This window comes from Cylas formicarius, unplaced genomic scaffold (genome assembly GCF_029955315.1).
Source record: "Cylas formicarius isolate icCylForm1 unplaced genomic scaffold, icCylForm1.1 PGA_scaffold_177__1_contigs__length_28352, whole genome shotgun sequence".
NCBI classification, from domain to species: Eukaryota; Metazoa; Arthropoda; class Insecta; order Coleoptera; family Brentidae; genus Cylas; species Cylas formicarius.
Genome location: NW_026844252.1, coordinates 1 through 7,500, shown reverse-complemented (window position 1 = coordinate 7,500; position 7,500 = coordinate 1). Strand labels below are relative to the sequence as shown.

General features: G+C 44.5%; 1 non-coding gene across 1 annotated transcript; it reads right to left on the bottom strand.

The window, feature by feature from the left end:
* Window positions 1–467: 467 nt before the first annotated feature.
* On the bottom strand, window positions 468–2,393 carry LOC132695963 (small subunit ribosomal RNA). The gene has a single exon (XR_009617957.1). It is a non-coding gene; the product is annotated as a small subunit ribosomal RNA (ribosomal RNA).
* Between the last annotated feature and the right edge of the window lie 5,107 nt (window positions 2,394–7,500).

The following is a 7,500-nucleotide window of genomic DNA, read 5'->3' as shown; positions in this document are numbered from 1 at the left end:
CTTTCGACGTAAAAAAAAAAAAAAAGTTCGATTTCGGGCCGGTCTATCCGACGGAACACTTCGCCGCGCGCCCTTTGTTCTTTATTATTCAGACGGTAGGCGCGCGCGCGTTCGCGTTCGGACGACCCGCGCCGGTTTAAAGTTTATATACACACCTCCTCGCGGGTCGCGGGTGGGTGTAAGTACTTTTCGGTGCTCCGGGCGAATATCGTTTGACACCTTGTCGACGGCGAGCGCGAAACTAGGTTTCGCGCTTCGAGTTCCGTCTAGGTACCCGGAATTTTGTCGGCGCTCCTCCTACTCCTACTCCTCTCTCCCCTTTTTTACGGTGGTCGAGTGGTCGTCGTAGTCGTCGAATTTAATCGCGGCCGACTTAAAGATCGACGCGAGATATTTTCGACCGAGCGTCAGCGACAAAAATTCGTTCGACTAAATAAAGACAAACTGTGTAATTTTTATTATCACTTTAATGATCCTTCCGCAGGTTCACCTACGGAAACCTTGTTACGACTTTTACTTCCTCTAAATGATCAAGTTTGGTCAACTTCCCGGACACATCGACGACGCCGAAACGCCATCGGCGTATCGGTCCGAAGACCTCACTAAATCATTCAATCGGTAGTAGCGACGGGCGGTGTGTACAAAGGGCAGGGACGTAATCAACGCGAGCTTATGACTCGCGCTTACTGGGAATTCCTCGTTCATGGGGAACAATTGCAAGCCCCAATCCCTAGCACGAAGGAGGTTCAGCGGTTACCCGGGCCTCTCGGCCAGGGAGGACACGCTGATTCCTTCAGTGTAGCGCGCGTGCGGCCCAGAACATCTAAGGGCATCACAGACCTGTTATTGCTCAATCTCGTGCGGCTAGAAGCCGCCTGTCCCTCTAAGAAGAATTGTTTGTACGCAGACAGTAAAAACCGCGCGCGACAACGGGGCGAACCCCGAGCCGGCCGGCCTTTGAGATGTCTAAATACGCCTAGTTAGCAGGCTAGAGTCTCGTTCGTTATCGGAATTAACCAGACAAATCGCTCCACCAACTAAGAACGGCCATGCACCACCACCCACCGAATCAAGAAAGAGCTCTCAATCTGTCAATCCTTCCGGTGTCCGGGCCTGGTGAGGTTTCCCGTGTTGAGTCAAATTAAGCCGCAGGCTCCACTCCTGGTGGTGCCCTTCCGTCAATTCCTTTAAGTTTCAGCTTTGCAACCATACTTCCCCCGGAACCCAAAAGCTTTGGTTTCCCGGAAGCTGCCCGCCGAGTCATCGGAGGAACGTCGGCGGATCGCTAGCTGGCATAGTTTACAGTTAGAACTAGGGCGGTATCTGATCGCCTTCGAACCTCTAACTTTCGTTCTTGATCAATGAAAACGTTTTTGGCAAATGCTTTCGCTTCTGTCCGTCTTGCGACGATCCAAGAATTTCACCTCTAACGTCGCAATACGCCCCCATCCGTTCCTATTAATCATTACCTCGGGGTTCCGAAAACCAACAAAATAGAACCGAGGTCCTATTCCATTATTCCATGCACACAGTATTCAGGCGAAGTTTTAGCCTGCTTTAAGCACTCTAATTTGTTCAAAGTAAACGTGCCGGCCCACCTCGACACTCAATGAAGAGCACCGCGGCAGGATTGAGTTGGACCGCCCGCGTGAACGGGCTAAGTCCACCGGCAGGACGTCTCGCGGCACGCCAGTTAACACCGCGGACGATGAACCGGCGGCGCGAGACACAAATTCGACTACGAGCTTTTTAACCGCAACAACTTTAATATACGCTATTGGAGCTGGAATTACCGCGGCTGCTGGCACCAGACTTGCCCTCCAATTGATCCTCGTTAAAGGGTTTAGAGTGTACTCATTCCGATTACGGGGCCTCGGATGAGTCCCGTATCGTTATTTTTCGTCACTACCTCCCCGTGCCGGGAGTGGGTAATTTGCGCGCCTGCTGCCCTCCTTGGATATGGTAGCCGTTTCTCAGGCTCCCTCTCCGGAATCGAACCCTGATTCCCCGTTACCCGTTACGACCATGGTAGGCGCAGAACCTACCATCGACAGTTGATAAGGCAGACATTTGAAAGATGCGTCGCCGGTGCGAGACCGTGCGATCAGCGTAAAGTTATTCAGAGTCACCAAGTTGAACGATGTCGGGCGCGAACCCGCCACCGATTGGTTTTGATCTAATAAAAGCACTCCTTCCGTCTCCGGTCGGACCTCTGTTTGCATGTATTAGCTCTAGAATTACCACAGTTATCCAAGTAATTGTGGGTACGATCTAAGGAACCATAACTGATTTAATGAGCCTTTCGCGGTTTCACCTTAATTTGGCTTGTACTGAAACATGCATGGCTTAATCTTTGAGACAAGCATATGACTACTGGCAGGATCAACCAGGGAGCTGTTCTACGTGTCGAGCGCGCCGCCGCCGCCGCCGCCACGGATGACGACGATCGGGCGCGGTACGACAACAAACAGTCTCTTTTTTAAAAATAATAATTACGCGCGCGAAACGCGTTTATTTTATTTTTAAATAGAAACAGACGCGACCACTTTGTGTGGCGGTGATAGCGTGCGAGTACGGAAATGAACCGTTCCCGACGCCACACTCGTTATTATTATTATTCGGACGCGATCCGTCCAATTTTTTTTTTGTTGGTAATAAATATCGAGACGACGTGACGTGCGCGATCAAACAATCCGACTCGCGCGCGCATAATAAGCTTTAAAATGCGGCGCGCGTCGAACCGATGTGCCTCGGGCAACGAACGTCGATCGACGGAAATTTTCGGACATTCTCTCGATCACTCTTCGCTAGATTGAAAGCGACACGAGATTTCTCGAAAGAAACGTTCCGGATTCGCATATAAACTCGCTCGGTTAGATGAGAGTTATCGCAAATTTTTCGGAAGAAAAATATTATAGGGCGACCGCTTTCGAACCACGAAGTGCCAAATCTTACTTTAAAACACCCGCTAAGTTCGCGATCTAGCTGTATAAGGTGCGGAGCCTTAAAATGTTTTCGAACGCTCGAGCAATCGCTGCTACGAAGACGGGCCGATGGCAAACGAAAAACGGTCTACGTTCCCGTACCGATGAAGGAAACCAATTTTTCTTAAAAAATTGAACCCACGATACGAAAATGTTAAGCGAGCCAATTAATCGCGCCAAACGGTCGACTCGAAGGCGATCTAACGATCGAAAAAGCATTTTGCTCTGCGAAGGGAGAAGTGTCTATACGCACGACGCGGCGGTCGCGCTCGAGACCATCTCACCTATTATAGGTAACGGACCATTCCTTAGTCTTCCGAACGTTTCACGTGAAAACCCGAATATCGGCTGCGGCGGGCAAATAAAGTTCGGAGCGAAACTTTCGCTCGTGGTTACGTTCGATTTGGTTAAAGCGGGCACTTTTTCAAATATTTTTTTTTCTTTACTTACTTTTGTTAACTGACCGCCGGTTCCGGTTCCGACTTAAAAATAAATCGCCGTCCCCGGATTTTGTCGGACGATACTCTCCATCATTTTTAATTTCGGGTGTTTGCATTTTTTTTTCTCGCGATTTAATAAATTCATTATTAAACATTTATAAGTCCGTCTTCTTTAATATTGCGGACCAGCGGGAAGAGAGTTTTGTTTTTTTTTTTTTATTTTATTCATTTTAACATATACTCCCATAAAAGGTTTTTGCCGCTAGCCGCGAGCAGAGAAAAATAAGCAAAACTAACCGAAACAAAGCAAAAATAAGCAAAACTAACCAAAATTAACCGAATATAACCAAAATTAAACAAAACTAACCAAAAGGAACAAAAATAACCACAACTAAGCAAAATTAATCATAACAAACCAAAATTGGCCAAAGTTCGGCAAAACAAACCAAATTATCCAAAACTAAGCAAAATTAAGCAAAAGTAGTCAAAATTAACAAAAACAAGCCAAACTTATCCTGAACAAACCAAAACTAACGATAATTAAGCAAAAATAGGAAACGTTCACAAAAACTAACCGAAACGAACCATAACTAACTAATAGCGGCCGAAACTGGAAATAATAAACCAAAGTAAACAAAACTAAGCAAAATTAAGCAAAAGTAGTCAAAATTAACAAAAACAAGCCAAACTTATCCTAAACAAACCAAAACTAACGATAATTAAGCAAAAATAGGAAACGTTCACAAAAACTAACCGAAATGAACCCTAACTAACTAATAGCGGCCGAAACTGGAAATAATAAACCAAAGTAACCAAAACTAAGCAAAATTAAGCAAAAGTAGTCAAAATTAACAAAAACAAGCCAAAATTATCCTAAACAAACCCAAAACTAACGATAATCCTAACTAACCAATAGCGGCCGAAACTGGAAATAATAAACCAAAGTAACCAAAACTAGCGAAAATTCAGCAAAAGAAACCAAAATTAACCGTGTAACAAACCCAAATCAACCAAACCAAAAAAAAAAACATGCAAAACTTCACCAAAACGAACCACAATTCGCAAAAACTAAACAAACACAAACAAAATTAAGCACACTCAAATAAAAAGTAATCAAAACTACGTTCAACACGAACTGACCTAATTAAATAAAAAAATAGGAAAATTCAATTTTGCTAACCAAAAACGTCAATCGAAATAAACGCGAAACCGGGTTCCTGCCATTTATTTCGACGATAAGCACTTTTATCTAACTATGATTCGAAAAAAAAAAAAATAAGAAAGAAAGATATGAATAAACGAATTGATTAATATATAAAAATTGTGGTTCTGAAAAGAACCGTTTTTGGTGAATTTACACTCTCCAAGTCGACGCTCATTTATTTAGAACTGGTGTATTTTGTGACGGCTTTGGTCCCTTCACTGACGGCGTGCTTGGCCAACTCTCCGGGCAACAACAATCTCACGGCCGTTTGAATCTCTCTGCTAGTAATAGTGGATCGCTTATTATAGTGAGCCAAACGAGAAGCTTCGGCGGCAATCCTTTCGAAAATGTCGTTTACGAACGAATTCATAATGGACATGGCTTTGCTCGAAATGCCAGTATCCGGATGAACTTGCTTCAACACTTTGTAAATGTAAATTGCGTAACTCTCCTTCCTCCTGCGTTTCTTTTTCTTATCACTCTTCGAAATATTTTTTTGAGCCTTGCCGGCTTTTTTCGCCGCTTTACCGCTTACTTTCGGTGGCATTTTCTACAATCGATTAGACGCGCGCAAAGTAACGGACTGACAAGGCCCACACCGGGCCGCAGCTATTTATTTGAGAACCGAGTCGGCCGACAAGCTCCGCCCCCGGGCATCGTTCGCCGAAGCGCTAATCCCATTGGTCCATGCCCATGTCCTATAAATAGCGCGCCCACGGTCTGCGAGAGCGTCATTGTGCTGTTAACGTTCGTGCGTGTACTATTAACGGTAATAACGATGTCGGGACGCGGAAAAGGAGGCAAAGTCAAAGGGAAAGCGAAGTCTCGTTCTAGCAGGGCCGGTTTACAGTTTCCGGTAGGTAGAATTCACCGATTACTTCGGAAAGGAAACTATGCGGAGAGGGTCGGCGCCGGAGCTCCGGTATATTTGGCGGCCGTAATGGAATATTTGGCCGCCGAAGTTTTGGAATTGGCCGGTAACGCGGCGAGGGACAATAAGAAAACCAGAATCATTCCGCGACATTTACAACTGGCGATCCGAAACGACGAGGAATTGAACAAATTATTATCGGGAGTAACGATCGCTCAGGGAGGTGTTTTGCCGAACATTCAAGCGGTTCTTTTGCCCAAGAAAACCGACAACAAAGCAAAATAAAAATTGCGGCGAGGGAAGACGATGGGAAAACGGTCCTTCTAAGGACCACAAATACTTTTCTATTTGAGATTTCGTTTCGTTTATTTAACAGATTATTAAAAAAAAAAAAAAAAAGAAACGTTCCTTCTTTTTACGTTTTCTCTTTCGGACTATAAGAAAACCGGTATAATACCTCGACATTTACAATTGCCGATCCCAGGAATTGAACAAATTATTATCCGAAGTTAAGATCGCTAGGTGGTTCTGTTGCCTAAGAAAACCGACAACAAAGCTAAATAAAGTTTTCGCCGGGAAGGAAGACGGTTCTTGTAAGGACCACAAATACTTTTCTATTTGAGATTTCGTTTCCTTTATTTCACAGATTTAATAATCACACTAACACGGGGAGAAATTAAAAATTCAAAACTTACCTCGACTCGATAATGGTTTGTTGGGCATTATACTCGAAATAACGAATAATCTTTGGAACGTATTTTGTGGTTCTGAAAAGAACCTTTTTTTTTTTTTTTTGTGTTTCCGCAAGATCGACGAAAAATTTAGCCACCAAATCCGTAAAGAGTTCTACCTTGTCTTTTTAGGGCGTACACCACGTCCATTGCCGTTACCGTTTTTCTTTTGGCGTGCTCCGTATAGGTTACCGCGTCTCTGATGACGTTTTCCAAAAACACCTTTAAAACGCCACGAGTTTCTTCGTAAATCAATCCGGAAATTCGTTTCACGCCTCCGCGACGGGCCAATCTTCTAATGGCCGGCTTGGTTATTCCCTGAATGTTATCCCTCAACACTTTGCGATGTCGCTTTGCACCACCTTTTCCCAAACCTTTGCCGCCTTTCCCTCTACCGGTCATTTTTAATACGAGCCGAGTTCTCTGATCGATATATAACAAACAAAACCGTCCGAAGTGCCACGATCAACTGACCGAAAACGGTCCGGCGCTTCGGTTTTGTCGAGTCGGAATTCGCCACGCCCAAAAAGGTCGATTGGACCAATGAGAAGAGAAAACGCTCGGGTACAAATTAAACGGACGGACGTTCGTGCGGCCATTATCTGTCGACGAGTGTTAGTGATTTGGTGTTCTAGTACGTCCGCGAACGTGTTTTATTATCATGGCCAGAACCAAGCAGACCGCTCGTAAATCGACCGGAGGAAAAGCGCCCCGAAAGCAGTTGGCGACCAAAGCGGCGAGAAAAAGTGCACCGGCAACCGGAGGAGTTAAAAAACCTCATCGCTACAGACCGGGCACCGTGGCTTTGAGAGAAATTAGACGTTATCAAAAGAGCACCGAACTATTGATCCGAAAATTACCGTTCCAACGACTGGTCAGAGAAATCGCTCAAGACTTTAAAAACGGATCTGCGTTTCCAAAGTTCCGCGGTAATGGCGTTGCAAGAAGCGAGCGAAGCTTATCTCGTCGGTCTTTTCGAAGATACAAATTTGTGCGCCATTCATGCCAAACGAGTAACGATCATGCCGAAAGATATTCAATTGGCGAGGCGTATCAGGGGAGAGAGAGCTTAAGATTAATAATAACTCTTTTATTATTATTAACAACAAACCGGTTCTTTTAAGAACCACAAATCATTTTCCTTTAAGATTTCGTTAAAAATTGAGAAATAAAAAATAAAACTTTTTCATTTATTAATTATTTGAGAACGGCCCGGTTGGATTTTTTTTTTTTCGCAACTAACGACGTCTTTAAAAAAAATTATTAGTGG